Raw genomic sequence first — 14265 nt, forward strand, 5'->3', positions numbered from 1 at the left:
TATGTTTTACCAATTGTTTTTGTTTAGCGCAATTTCATTCTTTTAGCTTTCTCAATGTGCTATGTATGATCCTATCACTTGTCTAGACCAGTTGGAAAAGGGGTTGTGGGAGAAAGAAGGGGGTATCTGGGTGAATGTTACCATGATGGCCTTTAAAATGCATTTGCAAAAAAAACAAAAGTTGAACGACCTGAAGTCGAACTCATGGCTTAAGCCTCCTGAAGCCAATACACTAACCACTGTGCCAGGGAAGTGATTATGAAAATAGAAGGTTTTATAATTACTATTATTAGTTTCAAACGTTTCTCTCTACAGAGTATAAAGGGGAATAATTCAACTTATACCACCACATCAGTCAAATACAATTTCTTTTCCTTGTGTGGCATACCAAACAAAATAATTAATTACAAATAGTTAATTAACTAATTGGTTAAGAAAAAATTAAGCAAAATTTCATTTTGATCCGAGATAGGGTGTGGGAGAAATAACGTGTACAAACTTTTTACCAGACAAAGTGGATATAAGCTTTGTTTAAAGTATAAAGAAATGCATTTTTATGTTATTCTTGAGTTACGAGATGTTTTTTCTTGACCCATTGTGAAGTGAAGGACAAACAGGTTTCGAGTCCTTTAATAAGTGGAGTCAGAGAAGTGATTTGTTTGTTGGCAAAGACATTCCTGGTACTGTGGTTGCACCAGTTCTTGAGATCTTGTAGCAGAGGCACCTACAAACACTAACAGTGAAGACGTAAGTGTAGGTTTCTAACTTAAAGGACTTCAAATTGGAATGTCAGTGAGAGAATCCCATTTAGGTTTCAGAAACAATGCTGTGATGAAAAAGAAAAAAAACTTTTGCACTTTTTATTTTGAAATAAAATCTCAAACTCAAGCAGAATGATTGGTTTCACGACTAATTGTTCACCGAGAAATCGTTGACAATAATTCGTTCACCCAACAAATCATTCACAAACCATTGGCTCACGACAAATATCTAACTGGATTGTTGGCTATAATTGAGGGTCCATTAAAATTGTTCAGCTTGCTTTTTAATGTATTGTAATAGAAACAAAAGTTATAATGCACCAATCCACAGTGTGCGCTTAAGAAACGCACACATTTTAAAAATTTAACTTCCAAAACAAAAAAACAGCTTCTTCAAACTTGCTGTATTATGCACATCAGATACACAAAAAATCTTATTATTTATTGGGTTTGCGGTTATGTGTGAAAATCTCCAATACTCAAAATATCTCCTCGATAAAACAGGTGTGCAAATTTGTGGATCTGTGCAACAAAGTATCAAATGATTCACCAATGCCAATAGTCTTAGGCCCTCCAAAGAACCAATAAAATTACCTTCTGTCAACTGGTCCACTCTCTTGTTGACAAAGCAAAACAATATTTACAATGGGGAAAAAAGCTGCAAAATGTTTTATTGACGAAATAAAATGAAATAAAAAAAGAAACATTGAAAAAATCAATAGGTCGTCAAAGGATGAGAAATAGTCACGTCTTGTATATTCTAAATCTCCCCTCTCGAAAAATCAAGTGTGGCCTTGAAGAATCTTGGCACTACAATGATACATAAATGTTTTAAAAGCGTTTGGCCAATGCCAGCCTTTGATTTTTGTCACATAATATAAGGCCTCAACGTGGCCTAAAATGTACCAATGGGCCAAACAAAAAAAAAATCCAATGAAATCTAAAATCATATTCCTTAGTACAGATTTATTTATTATTTAAAAGTAGGCATACTTTAGAAGGATATTTTTTTTTATTTTAATTAGAAAATTTAACAACGGAATATGAATCTGGTATTTATTTGTGTTTGTTTTTAAGTTATCTTTGTTTAAGCTATAGTTTGTACAAAAAGATATTTTCGCAGATTTTGAATTAAGAACTTTAAAATAGAAGGAGTGACTGGTATATATTTTTAAAAGAGGTCTTTTTTTTAATCATAAATTAAAAGTTTGTACAAAGATATTTACAACATCCACAAAGACAAAGAACTTTCTCAGGAGCAACTCGGGTAGACGCCATATTTAGAATTTACGTCACGTATTTATGAGCTGAAGATTTCAATCGAGACAAAACCCAAAGCTTCTAAAATCATGTCTTGGACGTTCGAGCATTTTCTTGTTCAATGGTTCTGAACGCAGATTTCGTTGGTGGTTGGGGTAAAACACGGGATGTGTAAAACCATACGACCTTGCAGTTCAGACATACATACCAGACGGGGCACTCAGACCCAAACACCCTGCATTCAAAAAGCACAAGCGCCGCATGCATTGCTCCACTGGTTATAAAGGGCTAGCGTTTAGGTCTAAATAATAATAATAATAAAACACTAGGGATTCTATAAAAACATGCAAACCAATTAAACAGTCCATTACACACAGAATTAGTTTATCACATTAAAAAAAACAAATACAGAACGATGAAAAAAAAATTAGATCTAAGTCTAGTAAGCCCAGTAAGATCTGTAGGTAGATCTAGTCTAGTAAGTCCAGTAAGATCTGTAGGTAGATCTAGTCTAATAAGTCCAGTAAGATCTGTAGGTAGATCTAAATCATTAAACCAAAATAGGATTAGGTCTCATTAATAAAAGAGTCTAGATCGAGTAAGTTGAAAAAAAAAAAGTTTATAGAATTAGGTAATAGGTTTGATAGATCTAGTAACTCCGCCATGGCCGGTCCCAAGCCCGGATGAGAAAGGAGGAGGGTTTTGCATGGGGCTATATTTATATAGTGACTTCAGCCAGTAAAACCTCAAAATTAATTGCTCTTTTAACGGCATTTTTTAAATATTTTAAATGACCTGCTGATCACAGAAAAAAACAACGCAAACTAAAACTTTACGACCGTATAATAGTGTTATAACTCTGCCATGCGCGTTGCCATCAAGGCTAGTGCAGAAGGTGCGCACTTCTAGAAACCAAACTGAGAAGGATGTCAACATTGGGAAGAAGAGAACGATTTCCGCCCAAGTCTAGAGCCGAAGTGAAAAGACTGTGCTAGAGATAGATGTTGTTATAATGTATTTGTGATGTCCTGTGAATAAATATCCTTGCCTCCTTAAGTTGCCTCCCTTAAGTTATTATAATAGGTTCCTTGGGTCACAAAGCCCTTCCTTCATGGAACAATGCCAGGTAAAGAAGAGGCAGACATTAAGCGATGGAAAGAGAACACAAAAGCGTGGACGAGTTTGTTACTAAAACAGAAACGGAGAAAGATGGTCGACACAACATGTGTAGTGCCCCAACGGTTCAATGGATTCGTCACTAAGGGTTACGTGAAGGTTTAGGATTTACTGCTAACATCGAACAGAATGTTTGTTTGTTTTACATGTTTCAGATGTTTCTTAAGAGTTGAAGATAATTTATTTCCTAGTCCAAACCTCCCGCAGGACGACGAGGGATGGCAGCGGGCAGGATATGATCCCAGGACCTTCAAGACGACGGCATACCGCACGATCAGGCAGCCATCCAAAGTAGATCAAGTTAAATTTACTTGCGAAAAACACAATTGTGAAGCTCAGCTGTCTTTACATAATCCCCTATTTAACTCCAATTATCCGACACCTTCATATAATTATCCAAGGAATCAAAAAAATCTTAAAAATCCACACAATAATCAAAGGAGTACACATTAAAATCTAAAGAACCAATAAAATTACCTTCTGTCAACTGGTCCACTCTCTTGTTGACAAAGCAAAACAATATTTACAATGGGGAAAAAAGCTGCAAAATGTTTTACTGACGAAATAAAATGAAATAAAAAAAGAAACATTGAAAAAACCAATAGGTCGTCAAAGGATGAGAAATAGTCACATCTTGTATATTCTAAATCTCCCCTCTCGAAAAATCAAGTGTGGCCTTGAAGAATCTTGGCACTACAATGATACATAAATGTTTTAAAAGCGTTTGGCCAATGCCAGCCTTTGATTTTTGTCACATAATATAAGGCCTCAACGTGGCCTAAAATGTACCAATGGGCCAAACAAAAAAAAAATCCAATGAAATCTAAAATCATATTCCTTAGTACAGATTTATTTATTATTTAAAAGTAGGCATACTTTAGAAGGATATTTTTTTTTATTTTAATTAGAAAATTTAACAACGGAATATGAATCTGGTATTTATTTGTGTTTGTTTTTAAGTTATCTTTGTTTAAGCTATAGTTTGTACAAAAAGATATTTTCGCAGATTTTGAATTAAGAACTTTAAAATAGAAGGAGTGACTGGTATATATTTTTAAAAGAGGTCTTTTTTTTAATCATAAATTAAAAGTTTGTACAAAGATATTTACAACATCCACAAAGACAAAGAACTTTCTCAGGAGCAACTCGGGTAGACGCCATATTTAGAATTTACGTCACGTATTTATGAGCTGAAGATTTCAATCGAGACAAAACCCAAAGCTTCTAAAATCATGTCTTGGACGTTCGAGCATTTTCTTGTTCAATGGTTCTGAACGCAGATTTCGTTGGTGGTTGGGGTAAAACACGGGATGTGTAAAACCATACGACCTTGCAGTTCAGACATACATACCAGACGGGGCACTCAGACCCAAACACCCTGCATTCAAAAAGCACAAGCGCCGCATGCATTGCTCCACTGGTTATAAAGGGCTAGCGTTTAGGTCTAAATAATAATAATAATAAAACACTAGGGATTCTATAAAAACATGCAAACCAATTAAACAGTCCATTACACACAGAATTAGTTTATCACATTAAAAAAAACAAATACAGAACGATGAAAAAAAAATTAGATCTAAGTCTAGTAAGCCCAGTAAGATCTGTAGGTAGATCTAGTCTAGTAAGTCCAGTAAGATCTGTAGGTAGATCTAGTCTAATAAGTCCAGTAAGATCTGTAGGTAGATCTAAATCATTAAACCAAAATAGGATTAGGTCTCATTAATAAAAGAGTCTAGATCGAGTAAGTTGAAAAAAAAAAAGTTTATAGAATTAGGTAATAGGTTTGATAGATCTAGTAACTCCGCCATGGCCGGTCCCAAGCCCGGATGAGAAAGGAGGAGGGTTTTGCATGGGGCTATATTTATATAGTGACTTCAGCCAGTAAAACCTCAAAATTAATTGCTCTTTTAACGGCATTTTTTAAATATTTTAAATGACCTGCTGATCACAGAAAAAAACAACGCAAACTAAAACTTTACGACCGTATAATAGTGTTATAACTCTGCCATGCGCGTTGCCATCAAGGCTAGTGCAGAAGGTGCGCACTTCTAGAAACCAAACTGAGAAGGATGTCAACATTGGGAAGAAGAGAACGATTTCCGCCCAAGTCTAGAGCCGAAGTGAAAAGACTGTGCTAGAGATAGATGTTGTTATAATGTATTTGTGATGTCCTGTGAATAAATATCCTTGCCTCCTTAAGTTGCCTCCCTTAAGTTATTATAATAGGTTCCTTGGGTCACAAAGCCCTTCCTTCATGGAACAATGCCAGGTAAAGAAGAGGCAGACATTAAGCGATGGAAAGAGAACACAAAAGCGTGGACGAGTTTGTTACTAAAACAGAAACGGAGAAAGATGGTCGACACAACATGTGTAGTGCCCCAACGGTTCAATGGATTCGTCACTAAGGGTTACGTGAAGGTTTAGGATTTACTGCTAACATCGAACAGAATGTTTGTTTGTTTTACATGTTTCAGATGTTTCTTAAGAGTTGAAGATAATTTATTTCCTAGTCCAAACCTCCCGCAGGACGACGAGGGATGGCAGCGGGCAGGATATGATCCCAGGACCTTCAAGACGACGGCATACCGCACGATCAGGCAGCCATCCAAAGTAGATCAAGTTAAATTTACTTGCGAAAAACACAATTGTGAAGCTCAGCTGTCTTTACATAATCCCCTATTTAACTCCAATTATCCGACACCTTCATATAATTATCCAAGGAATCAAAAAAATCTTAAAAATCCACACAATAATCAAAGGAGTACACATTAAAATCTAAAGAACCAATAAAATTACCTTCTGTCAACTGGTCCACTCTCTTGTTGACAAAGCAAAACAATATTTACAATGGGGAAAAAAGCTGCAAAATGTTTTACTGACGAAATAAAATGAAATAAAAAAAGAAACATTGAAAAAACCAATAGGTCGTCAAAGGATGAGAAATAGTCACATCTTGTATATTCTAAATCTCCCCTCTCGAAAAATCAAGTGTGGCCTTGAAGAATCTTGGCACTACAATGATACATAAATGTTTTAAAAGCGTTTGGCCAATGCCAGCCTTTGATTTTTGTCACATAATATAAGGCCTCAACGTGGCCTAAAATGTACCAATGGGCCAAACAAAAAAAAAATCCAATGAAATCTAAAATCATATTCCTTAGTACAGATTTATTTATTATTTAAAAGTAGGCATACTTTAGAAGGATATTTTTTTTTATTTTAATTAGAAAATTTAACAACGGAATATGAATCTGGTATTTATTTGTGTTTGTTTTTAAGTTATCTTTGTTTAAGCTATAGTTTGTACAAAAAGATATTTTCGCAGATTTTGAATTAAGAACTTTAAAATAGAAGGAGTGACTGGTATATATTTTTAAAAGAGGTCTTTTTTTTAATCATAAATTAAAAGTTTGTACAAAGATATTTACAACATCCACAAAGACAAAGAACTTTCTCAGGAGCAACTCGGGTAGACGCCATATTTAGAATTTACGTCACGTATTTATGAGCTGAAGATTTCAATCGAGACAAAACCCAAAGCTTCTAAAATCATGTCTTGGACGTTCGAGCATTTTCTTGTTCAATGGTTCTGAACGCAGATTTCGTTGGTGGTTGGGGTAAAACACGGGATGTGTAAAACCATACGATCTTGCAGTTCAGACATACATACCAGACGGGGCACTCAGACCCAAACACCCTGCATTCAAAAAGCACAAGCGCCGCATGCATTGCTCCACTGGTTATAAAGGGATATCGTTTAGGTCTAAATAATAATAATAATAAAACACTAGGGATTCTATAAAAACATGCAAACCAATTAAACAGTCCATTACACACAGAATTAGTTTATCACATTAAAAAAAACAAATACAGAACGATGAAAAAAAAATTAGATCTAAATCTAGTAAGTCCAGTAAGATCTGTAGTTAGATCTAAGTCTAGTAAGCCCAGTAAGATCTGTAGGTAGATCTAGTCTAGTAAGCCCAGTAAGATCTGTAGGTAGATCTAGTCTAGTAAGTCCAGTAAGATCTGTAGGTAGATCTAGTCTAATAAGTCCAGTAAGATCTGTAGGTAGATCTAAATCATTAAACCAAAATAGGATTAGGTCTCATTAATAAAAGAGTCTAGATCGAGTAAGTTGAAAAAAAAAAGTTTATAGAATTAGGTAATAGGTTTGATAGATCTAGTAACTCCGCCATGGCCGGTCCCAAGCCCGGATGAGAAAGGAGGAGGGTTTTGCATGGGGCTATATTTATATAGTGACTTCAGCCAGTAAAACCTCAAAATTAATTGCTCTTTTAACGGCATTTTTTAAATATTTTAAATGACCTGCTGATCACAGAAAAAAACAACGCAAACTAAAACTTTACGACCGTATAATAGTGTTATAACTCTGCCATGCGCGTTGCCATCAAGGCTAGTGCAGAAGGTGCGCACTTCTAGAAACCAAACTGAGAAGGATGTCAACATTGGGAAGAAGAGAACGATTTCCGCCCAAGTCTAGAGCCGAAGTGAAAAGACTGTGCTAGAGATAGATGTTGTTATAATGTATTTGTGATGTCCTGTGAATAAATATCCTTGCCTCCTTAAGTTGCCTCCCTTAAGTTATTATAATAGGTTCCTTGGGTCACAAAGCCCTTCCTTCATGGAACAATGCCAGGTAAAGAAGAGGCAGACATTAAGCGATGGAAAGAGAACACAAAAGCGTGGACGAGTTTGTTACTAAAACAGAAACGGAGAAAGATGGTCGACACAACATGTGTAGTGCCCCAACGGTTCAATGGATTCGTCACTAAGGGTTACGTGAAGGTTTAGGATTTACTGCTAACATCGAACAGAATGTTTGTTTGTTTTACATGTTTCAGATGTTTCTTAAGAGTTGAAGATAATTTATTTCCTAGTCCAAACCTCCCGCAGGACGACGAGGGATGGCAGCGGGCAGGATATGATCCCAGGACCTTCAAGACGACGGCATACCGCACGATCAGGCAGCCATCCAAAGTAGATCAAGTTAAATTTACTTGCGAAAAACACAATTGTGAAGCTCAGCTGTCTTTACATAATCCCCTATTTAACTCCAATTATCCGACACCTTCATATAATTATCCAAGGAATCAAAAAAATCTTAAAAATCCACACAATAATCAAAGGAGTACACATTAAAATCTAAAGAACCAATAAAATTACCTTCTGTCAACTGGTCCACTCTCTTGTTGACAAAGCAAAACAATATTTACAATGGGGAAAAAAGCTGCAAAATGTTTTACTGACGAAATAAAATGAAATAAAAAAAGAAACATTGAAAAAACCAATAGGTCGTCAAAGGATGAGAAATAGTCACATCTTGTATATTCTAAATCTCCCCTCTCGAAAAATCAAGTGTGGCCTTGAAGAATCTTGGCACTACAATGATACATAAATGTTTTAAAAGCGTTTGGCCAATGCCAGCCTTTGATTTTTGTCACATAATATAAGGCCTCAACGTGGCCTAAAATGTACCAATGGGCCAAACAAAAAAAAAATCCAATGAAATCTAAAATCATATTCCTTAGTACAGATTTATTTATTATTTAAAAGTAGGCATACTTTAGAAGGATATTTTTTTTTATTTTAATTAGAAAATTTAACAACGGAATATGAATCTGGTATTTATTTGTGTTTGTTTTTAAGTTATCTTTGTTTAAGCTATAGTTTGTACAAAAAGATATTTTCGCAGATTTTGAATTAAGAACTTTAAAATAGAAGGAGTGACTGGTATATATTTTTAAAAGAGGTCTTTTTTTTAATCATAAATTAAAAGTTTGTACAAAGATATTTACAACATCCACAAAGACAAAGAACTTTCTCAGGAGCAACTCGGGTAGACGCCATATTTAGAATTTACGTCACGTATTTATGAGCTGAAGATTTCAATCGAGACAAAACCCAAAGCTTCTAAAATCATGTCTTGGACGTTCGAGCATTTTCTTGTTCAATGGTTCTGAACGCAGATTTCGTTGGTGGTTGGGGTAAAACACGGGATGTGTAAAACCATACGACCTTGCAGTTCAGACATACATACCAGACGGGGCACTCAGACCCAAACACCCTGCATTCAAAAAGCACAAGCGCCGCATGCATTGCTCCACTGGTTATAAAGGGCTAGCGTTTAGGTCTAAATAATAATAATAATAAAACACTAGGGATTCTATAAAAACATGCAAACCAATTAAACAGTCCATTACACACAGAATTAGTTTATCACATTAAAAAAAACAAATACAGAACGATGAAAAAAAAATTAGATCTAAGTCTAGTAAGCCCAGTAAGATCTGTAGGTAGATCTAGTCTAGTAAGTCCAGTAAGATCTGTAGGTAGATCTAGTCTAATAAGTCCAGTAAGATCTGTAGGTAGATCTAAATCATTAAACCAAAATAGGATTAGGTCTCATTAATAAAAGAGTCTAGATCGAGTAAGTTGAAAAAAAAAAAGTTTATAGAATTAGGTAATAGGTTTGATAGATCTAGTAACTCCGCCATGGCCGGTCCCAAGCCCGGATGAGAAAGGAGGAGGGTTTTGCATGGGGCTATATTTATATAGTGACTTCAGCCAGTAAAACCTCAAAATTAATTGCTCTTTTAACGGCATTTTTTAAATATTTTAAATGACCTGCTGATCACAGAAAAAAACAACGCAAACTAAAACTTTACGACCGTATAATAGTGTTATAACTCTGCCATGCGCGTTGCCATCAAGGCTAGTGCAGAAGGTGCGCACTTCTAGAAACCAAACTGAGAAGGATGTCAACATTGGGAAGAAGAGAACGATTTCCGCCCAAGTCTAGAGCCGAAGTGAAAAGACTGTGCTAGAGATAGATGTTGTTATAATGTATTTGTGATGTCCTGTGAATAAATATCCTTGCCTCCTTAAGTTGCCTCCCTTAAGTTATTATAATAGGTTCCTTGGGTCACAAAGCCCTTCCTTCATGGAACAATGCCAGGTAAAGAAGAGGCAGACATTAAGCGATGGAAAGAGAACACAAAAGCGTGGACGAGTTTGTTACTAAAACAGAAACGGAGAAAGATGGTCGACACAACATGTGTAGTGCCCCAACGGTTCAATGGATTCGTCACTAAGGGTTACGTGAAGGTTTAGGATTTACTGCTAACATCGAACAGAATGTTTGTTTGTTTTACATGTTTCAGATGTTTCTTAAGAGTTGAAGATAATTTATTTCCTAGTCCAAACCTCCCGCAGGACGACGAGGGATGGCAGCGGGCAGGATATGATCCCAGGACCTTCAAGACGACGGCATACCGCACGATCAGGCAGCCATCCAAAGTAGATCAAGTTAAATTTACTTGCGAAAAACACAATTGTGAAGCTCAGCTGTCTTTACATAATCCCCTATTTAACTCCAATTATCCGACACCTTCATATAATTATCCAAGGAATCAAAAAAATCTTAAAAATCCACACAATAATCAAAGGAGTACACATTAAAATCTAAAGAACCAATAAAATTACCTTCTGTCAACTGGTCCACTCTCTTGTTGACAAAGCAAAACAATATTTACAATGGGGAAAAAAGCTGCAAAATGTTTTACTGACGAAATAAAATGAAATAAAAAAAGAAACATTGAAAAAACCAATAGGTCGTCAAAGGATGAGAAATAGTCACATCTTGTATATTCTAAATCTCCCCTCTCGAAAAATCAAGTGTGGCCTTGAAGAATCTTGGCACTACAATGATACATAAATGTTTTAAAAGCGTTTGGCCAATGCCAGCCTTTGATTTTTGTCACATAATATAAGGCCTCAACGTGGCCTAAAATGTACCAATGGGCCAAACAAAAAAAAAATCCAATGAAATCTAAAATCATATTCCTTAGTACAGATTTATTTATTATTTAAAAGTAGGCATACTTTAGAAGGATATTTTTTTTTATTTTAATTAGAAAATTTAACAACGGAATATGAATCTGGTATTTATTTGTGTTTGTTTTTAAGTTATCTTTGTTTAAGCTATAGTTTGTACAAAAAGATATTTTCGCAGATTTTGAATTAAGAACTTTAAAATAGAAGGAGTGACTGGTATATATTTTTAAAAGAGGTCTTTTTTTTAATCATAAATTAAAAGTTTGTACAAAGATATTTACAACATCCACAAAGACAAAGAACTTTCTCAGGAGCAACTCGGGTAGACGCCATATTTAGAATTTACGTCACGTATTTATGAGCTGAAGATTTCAATCGAGACAAAACCCAAAGCTTCTAAAATCATGTCTTGGACGTTCGAGCATTTTCTTGTTCAATGGTTCTGAACGCAGATTTCGTTGGTGGTTGGGGTAAAACACGGGATGTGTAAAACCATACGATCTTGCAGTTCAGACATACATACCAGACGGGGCACTCAGACCCAAACACCCTGCATTCAAAAAGCACAAGCGCCGCATGCATTGCTCCACTGGTTATAAAGGGATATCGTTTAGGTCTAAATAATAATAATAATAAAACACTAGGGATTCTATAAAAACATGCAAACCAATTAAACAGTCCATTACACACAGAATTAGTTTATCACATTAAAAAAAACAAATACAGAACGATGAAAAAAAAATTAGATCTAAATCTAGTAAGTCCAGTAAGATCTGTAGTTAGATCTAAGTCTAGTAAGCCCAGTAAGATCTGTAGGTAGATCTAGTCTAGTAAGCCCAGTAAGATCTGTAGGTAGATCTAGTCTAGTAAGTCCAGTAAGATCTGTAGGTAGATCTAGTCTAATAAGTCCAGTAAGATCTGTAGGTAGATCTAAATCATTAAACCAAAATAGGATTAGGTCTCATTAATAAAAGAGTCTAGATCGAGTAAGTTGAAAAAAAAAAGTTTATAGAATTAGGTAATAGGTTTGATAGATCTAGTAACTCCGCCATGGCCGGTCCCAAGCCCGGATGAGAAAGGAGGAGGGTTTTGCATGGGGCTATATTTATATAGTGACTTCAGCCAGTAAAACCTCAAAATTAATTGCTCTTTTAACGGCATTTTTTAAATATTTTAAATGACCTGCTGATCACAGAAAAAAACAACGCAAACTAAAACTTTACGACCGTATAATAGTGTTATAACTCTGCCATGCGCGTTGCCATCAAGGCTAGTGCAGAAGGTGCGCACTTCTAGAAACCAAACTGAGAAGGATGTCAACATTGGGAAGAAGAGAACGATTTCCGCCCAAGTCTAGAGCCGAAGTGAAAAGACTGTGCTAGAGATAGATGTTGTTATAATGTATTTGTGATGTCCTGTGAATAAATATCCTTGCCTCCTTAAGTTGCCTCCCTTAAGTTATTATAATAGGTTCCTTGGGTCACAAAGCCCTTCCTTCATGGAACAATGCCAGGTAAAGAAGAGGCAGACATTAAGCGATGGAAAGAGAACACGAAAGCGTGGACGAGTTTGTTACTAAAACAGAAACGGAGAAAGATGGTCGACACAACATGTGTAGTGCCCCAACGGTTCAATGGATTCGTCACTAAGGGTTACGTGAAGGTTTAGGATTTACTGCTAACATCGAACAGAATGTTTGTTTGTTTTACATGTTTCAGATGTTTCTTAAGAGTTGAAGATAATTTATTTCCTAGTCCAAACCTCCCGCAGGACGACGAGGGATGGCAGCGGGCAGGATATGATCCCAGGACCTTCAAGACGACGGCATACCGCACGATCAGGCAGCCATCCAAAGTAGATCAAGTTAAATTTACTTGCGAAAAACACAATTGTGAAGCTCAGCTGTCTTTACATAATCCCCTATTTAACTCCAATTATCCGACACCTTCATATAATTATCCAAGGAATCAAAAAAATCTTAAGAATCCACACAATAATCAAAGGAGTACACATTAAAATCTAAAGAACCAATAAAATTATCTTCTGTCAACTGGTCCACTCTCTTGTTGACAAAGCAAAACAATATTTACAATGGGGAAAAAAGCTGCAAAATGTTTTATTGACGAAATAAAATGAAATAAAAAAAGAAATATTGAAAAAATCAATAGGCCGCCAAAGAATGAGAAATAGTCACATCTTGTATATTCTAAATCTCCCCTCTCGAAAAATCAAGTGTGGCCTTGAAGAATCTTGGCACTCCAATGATGCATAAATGTTTTAAAAGCGTCTGGCTAATGCCAGCCTATGATTTTAGTCTCATAATATAAGGCCTCAACGTGGCGTAAATTTGTTTGTTTGGTGGATAGTGGATAGGCGAACAACGGGAAGCGAAACTGATCAACATTCACCGACAGCCTGGGAGCCACCGCATTCAATTGCAATGTTATCCGAATATGTGTGGAAATTACAAGGAAGCCAATCAGAACAAGCCGCAGAACTGTACCACGAGACGGACGTCATCAATACCCTTGAGCTGGAGTGGCGTGGTCCTTACACTGTGCTTGGTGGTCATAGAATAAGAATTTGAAGAAAGAAATTCGTCGTCGTTAGAAAACGAGGCAGAATAGAGGTGGAAGAGCATGGACATTGTGTTATGAGTGTAACTGTAACATGCTACCAAGTGGGCAACATAAGAGGGATGTACGAAGGAATCAAAAAAGCTCTCGTACCCTCCCAAAACAAGACAGCACCTCTGAAATCAACCACTGGGGAAATTATCAAGTGCCAACAAATGCACAGATGGGTTGAACATTACTCTGAGCTCTACGCCACAACAAGCTCAGTCTCTGACTCAGCCCTTAAGGCCATCATACAATTACCCACAATGAACGAGCTAGATGAAACACCCACCCTTTCAGAGCTCAACAAAGCCATAGACAACATTGCTGCCCGCAAAGCACCCGGATGCGATGGTATCCCCCTAGATCTTCTAAAACAATGCAAAACTACTCTAATCCAACCTCAACACGAACTGCTTTGCAAATGTTGGCAAGAAGGTGCTGTGCCACAAGACCTGCGGGATGCTAAAATCATTACACTATATAAGAACAAAGGTGACAGAAGCGACTGCAACAATTACAGGGGAATCTCCCTCTTAAGTATTGTAGGCAAAGTCTTTGCTTGAGTGATACTTCCCAGGCTACAAAAACTC

At 36.3% G+C, this 14265-nt stretch overlaps 2 long non-coding RNA genes across 2 annotated transcripts; both read left to right on the plus strand.

The window, feature by feature from the left end:
* Nucleotides 1–6462: 6462 nt before the first annotated feature.
* Nucleotides 6463–7316, plus strand: LOC129927468 (uncharacterized). Its single transcript, XR_008779078.1, has 3 exons — nucleotides 6463–7160; nucleotides 7197–7232; nucleotides 7269–7316. It is a non-coding gene; the product is annotated as an uncharacterized LOC129927468 (long non-coding RNA).
* A 3856-nt stretch (nucleotides 7317–11172) lies between these two features.
* Nucleotides 11173–12026, plus strand: LOC129927476 (uncharacterized). The gene is made up of 3 exons (XR_008779090.1): nucleotides 11173–11870; nucleotides 11907–11942; nucleotides 11979–12026. It is a non-coding gene; the product is annotated as an uncharacterized LOC129927476 (long non-coding RNA).
* Nucleotides 12027–14265: the final 2239 nt, after the last annotated feature.

This window comes from Biomphalaria glabrata, chromosome 1 (genome assembly GCF_947242115.1).
Source record: "Biomphalaria glabrata chromosome 1, xgBioGlab47.1, whole genome shotgun sequence".
NCBI lineage: Eukaryota > Metazoa > Mollusca > Gastropoda > Planorbidae > Biomphalaria > Biomphalaria glabrata.